Source organism: Vulpes vulpes, chromosome 11 (assembly GCF_048418805.1).
Source record: "Vulpes vulpes isolate BD-2025 chromosome 11, VulVul3, whole genome shotgun sequence".
NCBI lineage: Eukaryota > Metazoa > Chordata > Mammalia > Carnivora > Canidae > Vulpes > Vulpes vulpes.
The window spans coordinates 41,462,688-41,475,383 of NC_132790.1; the positions used below are offsets into that span (position 1 = coordinate 41,462,688).

At 41.5% G+C, this 12,696-nt stretch overlaps 1 pseudogene; it reads right to left on the minus strand.

Annotated features, from left to right (window-relative positions):
* Positions 1-1,633: 1,633 nt before the first annotated feature.
* On the minus strand, positions 1,634-3,325 carry LOC112915827 (keratin, type II cytoskeletal 8-like; annotated as a pseudogene).
* Positions 3,326-12,696: the final 9,371 nt, after the last annotated feature.

Genomic DNA, 12,696 nt, shown 5'->3' on the forward strand with positions numbered 1-12,696 from the left:
CCACACAGGCTTTATTCCCTCCTACCTCAAAATGTAGTCTTTTATCGACATCTTTTATACACAATTATCTTTTTTACAAAAATCAAGCAACTAAATTACGGTGCAAAGGAAGTGAGAACGAGATATATATTTTATAAACCATTTGTTTCCCCTGTCTACTGTTTAGCACTATACACTATTACATTGAGTTAAAGTCTTAGAAAATAGTTATTATTTGAGCCCGTGAGGAATTTACAAAGAATTACATTTTTTTTATCAAGAATCTTAAGTCCTTATAAAATATCTGATCTCTTCAAGAGGTCCCTTAAGGTTTTATTTTTACAATCTTCCTTAGCAAGCATTTAAGCAAATAATTCATCTAACTGAGTTGTCTACATTGTTGAATTAATCTTCAGCAAGCTTGTGTTAGATTAAATAATGACCTGAGTGATGTTCAAATAATTCAGAATTAGCTAGCATAAAATAAGCCTATAATTCCTTTCACTTATTACTAACACTGTATTACCTCATCTGCTTGAAAAAATGGACATTGAGTTCAAAAGGAGAAGATACCATAGTAAATGTAAGCTAAAAAGTGACTCATAGCTTTTGATCTCCAAAATACTTTCCACTGATTTTACCAATGCTCAATTTCAGTCATTCCTTCTGGTCCAGCATTAACCAAAAAACCATTGTTAAAATGCATGTTTGTGAAAAAATGCAATAGCTCAAGTTTATTATCAGATGGAAAAAGCAGAGTATCAAGCTCAGAGGAAATGAGTTTGCAAATGTGCATTTATACATTTTAGTTGCAGATAATTATTGAGTACCTACTACATGCCACACATTGTACTAGGAAATACATAATGTACAAGCCAGAGTGATGATTAGTAATCTAACTTATTTTGTTCGTTTGTCTGTTTAGTTGTTGCCTGTTTCCTCCACTTACCACCATCAGCAAACACTGAATAGAAATTCAATCAACATTCTGTAAATCTTGCTCATCCTTGTATCCCACTAGATTTGTTCCTGCCATGTAACAGGCACCCCGTCAATATTTGTTGATTGATTAAATGAATGGCACTACCCTGCCCTCATGAGAGTCTGATGTTAGGGAGATGGTTGAGGAAGCTGATAACACAAGACACGGTTCAGTAAGGAAGCAGCTAGAATGTTTTACTTTGATATATCAGTATTTTATGGCTCTGAATTTTCTGGGTTTCATGTAAGTACTAAAGGAGAATAATTTATTTTCATATATTTATCAATTTATATTTTAGTGCTTTTCCCAGATCTCTATTTCATTCTATTCTCACAGTAATAAATACACCAGAACAAACATTAGAATCTCAGAACTAAAGATTAGAAGGGGAAGGAGAAGGAATTAGAGTAATCTGGATTCGACCAGGCCCCAGACAATCTCTTCCCTTACTTTGGGTCCACCTCAAGGGCAGATTCACCAATGTGTTCCTTCTTTTTTTTGGGGGGGGGGGGGGGGGGGTGGCAGCAGCTTTATTTGGGAAAAGACACTTGAATTGGCTTTCGGTTGGGGGCATGGACAAGAAGGGGTACCCACGGCAGTAGACTCCCCCTAAGGGTAGGCTGGGGACCGGGGCTGAGCCTTAGGTGGGTCTCTTGCACGCAAGGCCCCCTGCACAGCTCCTTCCCCCAAAGGCTTCATGGGGCCACAAGAGCAAGGAGGCTGGGAGGGCCCGCACTGGCTGTTCACTTGGGCAGGACGTCAGACGACTCAGACACCAGCTTCCCATCACGAGTCTCGATCTTCTTCACAGCCACGGCCTTGGAGGAGCTGCTGCGGCTGAAGGAACCCAGGGCCAAAGCCGGACTGGAAGGGGCTCTGGCCGCGGTTGGGGCCGGGGCTTGTGAGGGCCCGTAGGCCAAGGCCAGGCCCCCGGAGTGGCCGCTGGTCGTCTTCCTATGGATGCTTGCGTTCTGCATCCCAGACTCGCCCTCCGGCAGCGGGCGGGCGGTGGCGGTCCCGACGTCCAGGGCAGCCTGACGTTCAGGAGCTCCCGGGACTGGCGCAGCTGCCGGGCCATGTCCTGCTTGTCCCGCTGCGGGGCGGCCTCCGGCTCCGGCCCGGCCCGGCCACCTGGCACTGGCGTCCTTGATGGCCAGGTCCCCGCGCGGCTCGGCGTCGGATGGCAGGCTCCAGGGCAGCCCTCTGGTGTTTGAGGGCCTCGATCTCAGCCTGGAGGCGGCTGATGCTCCGGTTCATCTCGGAAATCTGTCTTCGTGCGGCGGAGGTCATCTCTGTGCTTCCCGGCCAAGGTCTGCAGCTCCTCGTACTTGAACTGGTGCATGGTCTCGGCCTCCGCCCCGCTGCGGTGGGCGATGTCCTCGTACTGGCCTTGACCTCGGCGATGATGCCGTCCAGGTCCAGGGAGCAGCTGTTGCCCTCGGACAGCACCGCGGACGTGTCCGAGGTCTGGGACGGCAGCTCATGGGTCTCCTCTTCATACAGCTGCCCTAAGGAGTTGATCTCGTCCGTCAGCCCTTCCAGGCGGGACTCCAGTTCCATCTTGTGCATGCAAGCTTCATCCACATCCTTCTTGATGAGGACAAATTCATCCTCCATGTCTCCACGCAATTTGATCTCATCCTCGTATTTATTCTTTTTTTTTTTTTAATTTTTATTTATTTATGATAGTCACAGAGAGAGAGAGAGGCAGAGACACAGGCAGAGGGAGAAGCAGGCTCCATGCAGGGAGCCCGATGTGGGACTCGATCCTGGGTCCCCAGGATCGGGCCCGGGGCCAAAGGCAGGCGCCAAACCGCTGCGCCACCCAGGGATCCCCCTTCGTATTTATTCTTGAAGTCCTCCACAAGCCCCTGCAGGTTGCCAAGCTCCACTTCCAGCTTCAGCTTCTCCTGCCCCGGGGGTGTCCAGCTGCCTCCGGAGGTTGTTGATGTAGCTCTCAAACATGTTGTCTATGTTGCTCCGAGCAATTTTCTGCTGCTGCAAGAGGCCCCACTTGGTCTCCTGGATTTTGTTCTGCTGCTCCAGGTGTCTGACCTTGTCGATGAAGGAGGCAAACTTGTTGAGGCTCTTGATCTGCTCCTTCTCCTGGGTGTGCACCACCTGGATGTTGGGGTCCACATCCAGCTTCAGGGGGCACAGCAGGCTCTGGTTCACTGAGATGGCCCGGCCCTTCGTAGCCCCCGACCACAATCATGCTGCTGTTCAGGCCATCCCAGAAGCTGCCGCCGCTGCTGCCCACCAGGGAGAAGGCGGAGGAGCTGATGCTCCTGTAGGAGCAGCTGCTGAAGGCCCGGGGACTGGAGGTGGACACCTTGTAGGACTTTGGGTCACCCTGATGGACATGGTGGAGGCTGGAGTGGAGGCGAGGAGGCCAAACCTGACAGAGGTTCCAGAAGGAGCACGAGGAGCTGCTTCTAGGTGGGCCAGTGTGTTCCTTCTAAAGAAAAAAGAAAATCCAAATTCAAAAGAATTAGTGAATAATATAGATTTTATGGGCTATTTCTTGGGAAATAAAAAGTAAAAGTTATGCCACACCAAAATATTATTACCATCACTAATTAATACCTCTTTCTTCTCCCGAAATACTTCCTCATTTATCTCCTGAAATCAGAGAGATGAGTATCTTTCTGCCCCTGTTCAGTCTCTAAAATATATCCTCTCTATTGCATCAAGTCATTCATTTCTCATGCTCAATTTGCATGTCACACTAAACACGGCAGAGGTCACCAACAAACACCTATGTTCCTTGGTCACACCCTTCAAGGACATCCAAGTCATCTGGCCCACATGAGCACACTTTGAGTTCAGGGACAGGTTCAGTCTGTGTTTATACTTCTTCCTGTAAAGAACCTTTCAAAATAATAGTATGTTTACAGCTAAGGAAACTTAAGCTTGAGAGTATAGATAACTTGGCTAAAATGAGATAGGGAGCAAATAACAGTAGAAATTAAAAACCACATGTACCTATCTCCAAATTTCTGTGCTACTTACTAGTTTCTATATGTTTCATAATAATGGCTACTACTAATTGAACATCTGCCTTTGGGAAGCACTTGTGCTATACATTTCATACACATCATGCAATTTAGTCTTCATTTGAACCTGACTATAAATAATGTCACTAGCCCCATTTTACAAGTGAGAAATCTAAGGGTGAGCAAAGATAAGGCACTTGCCCAAGGTCACAGAGCAAGAAAGTAGTAGAGGGAAGATACAATCAGATCTATTTGACTCATTTATTTTGTTACATTGCACCATACCACACTGTTGAAAGAGAACATAGTGATGCCTCAGTTCAACATTCTACATCAATATAGTAAGTCCCTTTGCATGCATTAATGAAAGATAATTTTCTACGTAGATCTTTACAGTGAAAAGGTGTTCACTACTCCATAAGGACCATTTCTAAGGTAGATATAATTTGCAATAAGAAATGTATTTGTTTTGAAACAAAGGTTGCCCTTATTTAATTATGGATTCTATTGTTCTGTCTAAAGACAGATAAATAATTTTCTCTAGCTCTCTTCCACAGCATAGCTCTTCCAGTGCTCCATTCATTTTCAACCATTTAGAGTATACTTACCATATGCTATATGGTGTGCTCAACACTGAATATAATGATGAGAACACAGACAGTCTCTTATAGCTTACTGATTTAAGCAGACACTATACACAAATTGATGTATAATTGCAAAATGTGATAAGTATCATGGTGAAAATGCAGGGACTTATAAAAGTGTATTCTAAGGGGCCTTAGTGCAGTTGGGTTGAAATGGGTGTTCTGGAAGAACTCCCAGAAAAGGGGATATTTAAAGAGTAAGTAGGAATTAACAAAGCAACGATAGTTAAGGAGCAAAGCAAGGCAATAAGATTTAGTACACAGAACAGTGTACACATCATTGTGGTTGGAGAAAGCATAGGGACTTCCAATAATGACAAGAAGGGCAGTGTAGCTGAACCAAGGGAGTAACTGAGAGGATCAGTGAAGTTAAGGTAGGAAAAGAATACAGGATCCAGTTAATACATGAAAGTCCATACACACACCAGTCGTAATTTTGATCTTCAGTAACAAGTACTGACACACAGATCTTGGTTTCTAATACCATTCCTCAATAAAGGGAACCACGGCTCCTTGGAAAAAAGGATTGGGGTAGGAAATAATATACTAGGTGAACCAGTAGCAAAATGTGGTGTGAGAAAGAAAGGAAGTGCTCAAAACAAACAACAAACAAACATATGGAAAATGATGGATGTAGGCCAAAGGGACACGGGAGGCAAGTGAAAGAACTTCTAATGGCCCAACCTGAAACAATTTGAGCAAAACAATAAACAAAGTAGCACCGGATTATAACTCAAAGTAAAAATAAATATCCATGAGTCCATGTAATTTACTAAATACATAAGTGAGAAAAATAGACACATCTCCCTGTACAGAAGAATTCCAAATAATCTATGTAGATACCTGCCTTCGTAGAAGTAGATCATAACTCCTATTCCTTAAGAGTGAGCTGAACATAGTTACTTCCTTCCAAAGAGTTCAGTATGGAAAGGCGGGGAAGAAGAAATTTACAGAGTAGAAACCCAAAAAGCACTAGCTCAGCATGGTGGTCAGGATCAACACTGACAGATGTAGAGCATACTGACAGCATATATCTTTGATATGATGTGTTGAGAATGGCACTTAATGTCTGTGGTCTTCCTTGCAAAGCCCATATCCCCATTCTAATCATGAAAAAAAAAACATCAGAGAAACCCCAATAGTGGGATAGTGTACAAAATATCTGACCAGTAGCCTCCACAAATGTCAGGGTTATTAAAAACAAGGAAAGTCAAAGAAACTGTCACAGCCAAGAGGAACCTAAGGAAACAGAATAATTAAATACAATGTGGTATCCTGCATAGAACCCTCAAATGGAAAAAAAAAAGACACAGGATGAAAACTAAGAAAATATGAAAAAGTATGAATTTTAATTAATAATGAGGTATCATAATCAGTAGAGAATTGTGACAAATGTAACATAGTAATGTAAGATGTTAACAATAGAGGGAATTTGATGTGAGTATATGAAAACTCAGTATCATCTTTTCAATTTCTCTGAAATTTTAAACCTATTAAAAAATAAAATATTTTTTAAAAACAGAAAGAAAGAAAAGAAGAGAAAAGGAAAAAAAAGGAAAGCAAAGCAAGCAAGGGAAAAAAAAAAGACCTTTAATCTGAAGTCACAGCCTGGTTTATGGTATAATCAGGACTCTGGCTTAAGAGTATTTGCATAAGATCACTCTGTAGTAGAAGAAAGATGTCCATTTATCTATCTTACCAGCCACCTGAGCAACTTCAATGTCTGTAAATGATCCTTTTGAAAGTACCCTAGTCTCACAATTGATGAACCTGCTAAACTTCAGAGATCTCCTCCTGTACTTCATGCCCCTATGAAACAGGAAATGATCTGCTGTAAACTTCAAATATCCTATTATTCTACTTCTTCTACTATCTGAACCCAATCTCCACATCATAATGAATTCCTATTTCTTGTCGCTTCCCTGTATCCCATTCTATCAACTCTCTTCCCACACTGTGCCTCTCCAGAACTTGCCTGGGCCCCCAGAACACCCATTTACTGCAAATATTTCCCATCACCTCAAATTCTTTTATGCTTTTAGCATTCAGCAACTGGTCCTTCCCCAGACCCCAGCCAGTTGATCTTCCAGTATTGCTCCCAGAATGCTCAGAGCTATCAACAATACCAAAGTACTCAGTGGATCAACTCCAGAATAATAATATCCCACCTCTGTTGGACTCCTAATGGGTTCCACTCATCCCTTTTCTCTGAATGCTCTTGTACCAAGTGCTCTCAACTGGCTTCCTAAGGCCTTGTCCACTTGTTTTGAGCCCCTAGCTTACACACTTCTTCCTTCATTTTCTCACACAGAATTGCCTCCTGCCTGAGGAGATTGTGGTCATCAGACTCTAATCTCCTCAGCTTCCCTCTCCATACTTTAGGAGGTACACATTCCCTAACTCACATCCTTACCACTTTGTCATCCTTACTCTGACAACGTGCTTCCCTCTTTCCACCTTCTTCTCATTTTTCCCCAAAGACCACCTACCAGAGATCTGTACTGTACCACCTCTAACTATGGTATAGAATCCCTCTCATTTCCTGAAAGGCCTTATCTCCTTAATTACCCCTTCTCTCTCTCCCTCTCATGACTTCATGTCTACTTCTCCCTGGATATCAAACATTCCCCCGTCCTACAAACAAGTTTTGCTTAACCTGTAATATTTGATTGCCAAAGAACAATACTGCATTCATTTATCACTTGTAACTTTTCCTGATGGGCAATTTTTTTTTTCAAAATGTGAGCTGAGGCAAAGAAAAAAATACGATAAAGCACATCATTGGGAGTGAAAATATGGCACTACTAGTCAAGATGCTCTCTAGATGTCAAGATGGTTTTCATTTTCTATGGTTCTCTAATTCCTCTGTCATTTTCTGTCTTTCTAGAGCCTCTGGGTAAAGATTCTAACAGAGTTAACTTCATCTTGTCTTCTATTGTACCAGACTGTTGGCTTGCCTAAAATTTTCTTGAGGGAAGATTTCATGTTTTATGTATCTCAAACAATGTTTTGTGAATAATAGGTATTAATTAATTGTTAATACTCTATTCCTGAAAGAATTTGAGGCATCTCTTTTCCTTGCTAAGAAGTATAAAGAAATAAAAATAAAGAACATAGCCTTAGGACCTAGATGGTATGGAAAATGATACCAGCAATTTATTTGATATAGGTTCCAAGTGCTACCAAGGTAGGTCCTTGAGAACAAGATCCCATTTTGATGTATGTTTTGTATAGTGCCTATGTCAATGGGAATTCATGATGAATAAATTGAGTGTGAAAACAATATGACTAATGGATACAGTGAGGAACCAGACTCCTATCATCTATTATCAGCTCTAGAATTACATAGATAGCCTTTAGCCTTTAATATGGGCCTTTGAAAATTAAATTCCTCAGCCTTAGAATCAGAAATAATACCTGTATAACTATCTGGGTTCAAAAAGGTTTTGCTTGGGATCCCTGGGTGGCGCAGCGGTTTGGCGCCTGCCTTTGGCCCAGGGCGCGATCCTGGAGACCCGGGATCGAATCCCACGTCGGGCTCCCGGTGCATGGAGCCTGCTTCTCCCTCTACCTATGTCTCTGGCTCTGTCTCTCCTTCTATCTCTCAAGAATAAATAAATAAAATCTTTAAAAAAAAAAAAAAAGGTTTTGCTTAGGGTAATGGCTACAAAAGGAAAAGGACTGCTCTTTACTGAGCAGAATTATTCAATATCCCAGAACGCTAGAGAGGTCTGTATTTATGACAAAAACACATCCTATCCATTCTTCAAGGTTCTTCAATTCAAATAGTTGTATTTGTACTCCTCCTTAATTAGAATTTCTGGGATTTCATAGTTGCTTAATTAAATTAAAGGAATAGACATTCTGTGACGCCTTTAGGAAAATGATTCCAATTATAGGGCCAATCTGTCAGTAAAAGTCAAGAGGCCAAACATGTTAATAGCAAAGTTTCAGGGAACAAAGGATGAATATAATAATAAGGAGGCATACTTAGTAATTAGTCTTGCTATCAGCTAAGTTTCATAGAAATTGCTTATAATCTTTGACTTAAGAACTTTGGATGCAAGGCAGGATATGTAATTCAGCACTCTCAGCTCAGATGGCTTGGGTAGCCATTTGGCCTCTATTAGAGACAGCACCATATTGAAGACTTAGCTTTGCCTTTGCTGTGACAAATCAGACATCAAGCACCAGTAGCAGTCAGGTCAGCTGTGGTGAGGGTGAGCCCATACGGTTGACCTCATGCATATTCTCCATCTGTGCCACCCTGACTACTCTGTCACTGACCCACTATGAATTGCAGGTGGTTGAGGACAGAAACTGGCTGGCATTATCAAGAAAAGTCATCCTATCCACCTGTTTTTTCAATGCTTCCTATGTGATATATATTTTCTATCCTGGTAATTGATTGCTACATAATAAATTATCCTAAAACTTAGCAATTTGAAATGATACACTTGTTATTTCCACTTCTGTAAGTTAGGTATCTGGACACTGCTTATATGGGTCCTCTGTGTCACACAGGGGTCCTCTGCAACAAAGTGTCTACCAGGGCAAGAATCTTATCTGAAGCCACAAATAGGGAAGGATCTGCTTTCAAGTTCCAGTGGTTGTTGATAGGACTCAATACCTTGCATTTGTCACACTGAAGGTCTTGAATCCTTATTGGCTGGCTGTTCGTTAGAGACTACATTCAGTTCCTGGTGCATGGGCCTTCCCACTATGGTGGTTAGTTTCATTGAAACTGCAAGATAGAAACTGCTAGCAATTTGGAAGTATTTTTCTTACATGACATAATCTGGAAGTGACACTGCATCATCTCTGACACAATATATTGGCTAGCTGCAGTAGCCAGGCCAACCCACAGTAAAGAGAAGAGGACTACACAGGACACAGATAACAGGAAACATATATCACTAGAACCACCTTAGAATCTGCCTGCCACAATCTCCAATGGGTATTTTCATAAAACACAAAGATTCACATATTCTGTGTCCATTCCTATAGGTCCATCCACTCACCTTTTCCCTAGACCTGCTTGACTCTGATCTTCCTATATTGCTCTTCTCAGAGTGCTGAACAACTAGCTAAGTCATTTTATATTTCCCAGGAATAGGTATAGTATTATCCTTACCTTCTGTCAACAGAAAGTTGATGGCCAGGTAACTTCAAAGCTCTGCCCACTAAGAGAATTTCCCTTCGCCATTGTCTTTCACCTCTGAGTTGGGGGCAAAGCACTCTACTTTTAGCTTATACTAAACATATGAAGCTAACTTATTTATTAATCAGGTCCAAGTTTTTTTTGGACTTTTTTAATTTTAAAATTACACTTACTGCTTTATTCCTGATTGCAAATAATATGTCAATAGTAAAAATAAGGAAAATAGGGCTAAGACAATGGAAATTATTACTTGTGAGACTACAGTTTAGAGGTAATCATGTCTGTGTATATACATATGCAAATGTATAAATATTCATTACACATATTTGCAAATATGTAGATAAAGATACACATATTACACATACATATGTTATTGGATCTGGTATTCGATTTGCTTGCTACTGCTGCTGTTTCATGGACATAGGCAGAAGACCTAACTCCTGGAACAAAGACAAAGAACTTTATTGCACAGGGCAAGGAATAATGAATGTGTAAACCCAGATTTTTTACTTTTCCTTCAGGCCATAGAGAGCCTACCAGGCTATAGGTGTAAACTGAAGGAGAAATGTCAGTGCAACAGATGTAGGTAATTTGGGATTCTGTGTTCCTATTCACATAAATTACCACACCTTCCAGACCGGCTTAGGCCTAAGCACTAATTATCATTTCTTCCATATAATGGATTGCCACTTTACTTACCCAAACTCATGACTTGTTCTGACAATACTTTTAACAGACAACTCCAGTTATATGGCCACTTAACATCTGGGGATTAAGCACTTAGTCTCTATTAAGACCTAATAGCATAGCAGGAGTCACATCAGTGACCAGTTTTTGTCATAGATAACATGACCTTGCTCAAAAACTCAGCAGTACATGCTATGACTTTCCACTCCGGCCTTGCCAGAGATTCCACTCAGCTTTATTACCTAAGGCTGACACCTTTAGCACCATTGGATATACCCGGTCTTATGGTCCAAAAGGCAGAACTGCTCTTACCTTGATAGAAAGCCATCTGTTGCTCTGGGTCTGACTCAAAACTGACAGCCTTCTGAATCACTTCATAAATGGGTTAGATCAGTATTTTCAAGTATGGCACATTCAGTTTCTAAAATCCAAAAATGCTATAAGCTTGAGACTTCTGGGGAAGATGGTGGCATAGAAGGACCCTAAGCTCACATTGCCCCATGGATACACTTAGGTAACAGCCACATCAATGTAAAAAAAAAAAAAAAAAAAAAGCAGAAAATGACCCAAAGACTGGCAGAACAAACTCTCCAAAACTATACATAGAGAAGAGGCCACATGGAGGCTAAATGGACCACCAGGATTGTCCCTGGGAGTAAGAAATGCTGCAGGAATGGAGAGGAAAGAAACACACTCACACCGGGGAACCTTCATGAGGACAATGAATCCCCATAACATTTGGTTTTGAAAACCAGCAGGGCTGAATTTCCTGAGTTCTTACAATCCGAAGGGCTTACAACCTGGAACTTTAAAAATCAGCAGGCCCTTGGGAAAGTGGGAAGTGCTATAGGAAACTGAGTCACTGCCCTTAAAGAAATAGCACAAAACCAGCCTCACAGAGATACAGCATAGAAACAGCTTTTTAAAAAATATCTGGGGAATACAGCAGGGAGATTTGTATATTAATCACAGAGCTCTCATGCTAAAGGGGCAGAAGTCATCCTAGAGACTTCTCTAGGAATAAAGGAGCTGTCAGGTGCTATTTTCTTCCTCTTCCCCACAAGCCTAAACACATGGACACCTATGGGAACCAACACAGTGCCAACATCCCCTACCTAACTTGCTAACATTTCGACCATGTTCTCCTGTAGACATGCCCCCCTACCCCAGCCAGGCCTCAGCTTCAGGTCCCATCCCACACAAAGCTTCCTAATACCAGGCATCCAACCCCTGCATGCTTCTGTGGATCCACCCCTCCAACCAGCTGCTGCTTGGTCTCCTCCCTCTACCTCAGACATTATTGAAGCAGCATTCCCCACCCACATATTTCTGCAGTACTGTCCTACTATATCTCTGGCAAATACTTGGTCTGATTCAAGCCCACGAAGGCCCCAGACTGACCCACTGACAACACAGAGACCAAATCCTGCCCACAACAGACAAAGATTGCCATTGCAGATGACTAGACTTAAGGTAGAAGTGGCTCAGTCACAACAGCAGTACAGAGGTAACACACATAGAAGATTCCCCTAAAGTGTCAGGTTTTGGTGAAGAGAGGACATTGCACTGTTGGGCACTACAGGACCTCCTCTTCATAAGGCCACTAGTTTCAAGAGCAAGAGACATAAGTGACTTTTCTAACAAATAGAAACAAATACAGAGAGTGAAACAGAATGAGTAAACAGAAAACAAAGTCCCAAATGAAAAAACAGGACCATATTAGAGCAAGAGAGCTAAATAAAATGGAAATAAGTAACATGCCCAGTAGAGATTTAAAGTAATGGTCATAAAAAATAAATTAGTAAGTGGGTAAGTAAGTAAATAAATAAGTAAATAAATAAATAAAGTAAGTAAGTAAGTAAGTAAGTAAGTAAGTAAGTAATGGTCATAAAGATACTTACTGGACTTGAAAAAAGAGTAGAGGACCTCATTGAGATTCTTAACAAAGAGATAGAACACATAAAAAGAACTAATCAGAGATTAAGAACTCAATAAATCAAATTTAAAATACACTAGATAGAATAAGTATTAGACTAGAGGAAGCAAAAGAATAGATCAGTGACCTGGAGACAGAGTAATGGAAAACAGTCAGTCTGAAGAGAAGAGAGAAAAAATTAATAATAAATGAAAGTAGACTTGGGGAACTCAGCAACACCATTAAGCATAACAACATTCACATCATAGGACAAGAGAGACGAAGGAGGACAGAAAATTTATTTGAAGAAATAATAGCTGAAAATTTCTTGA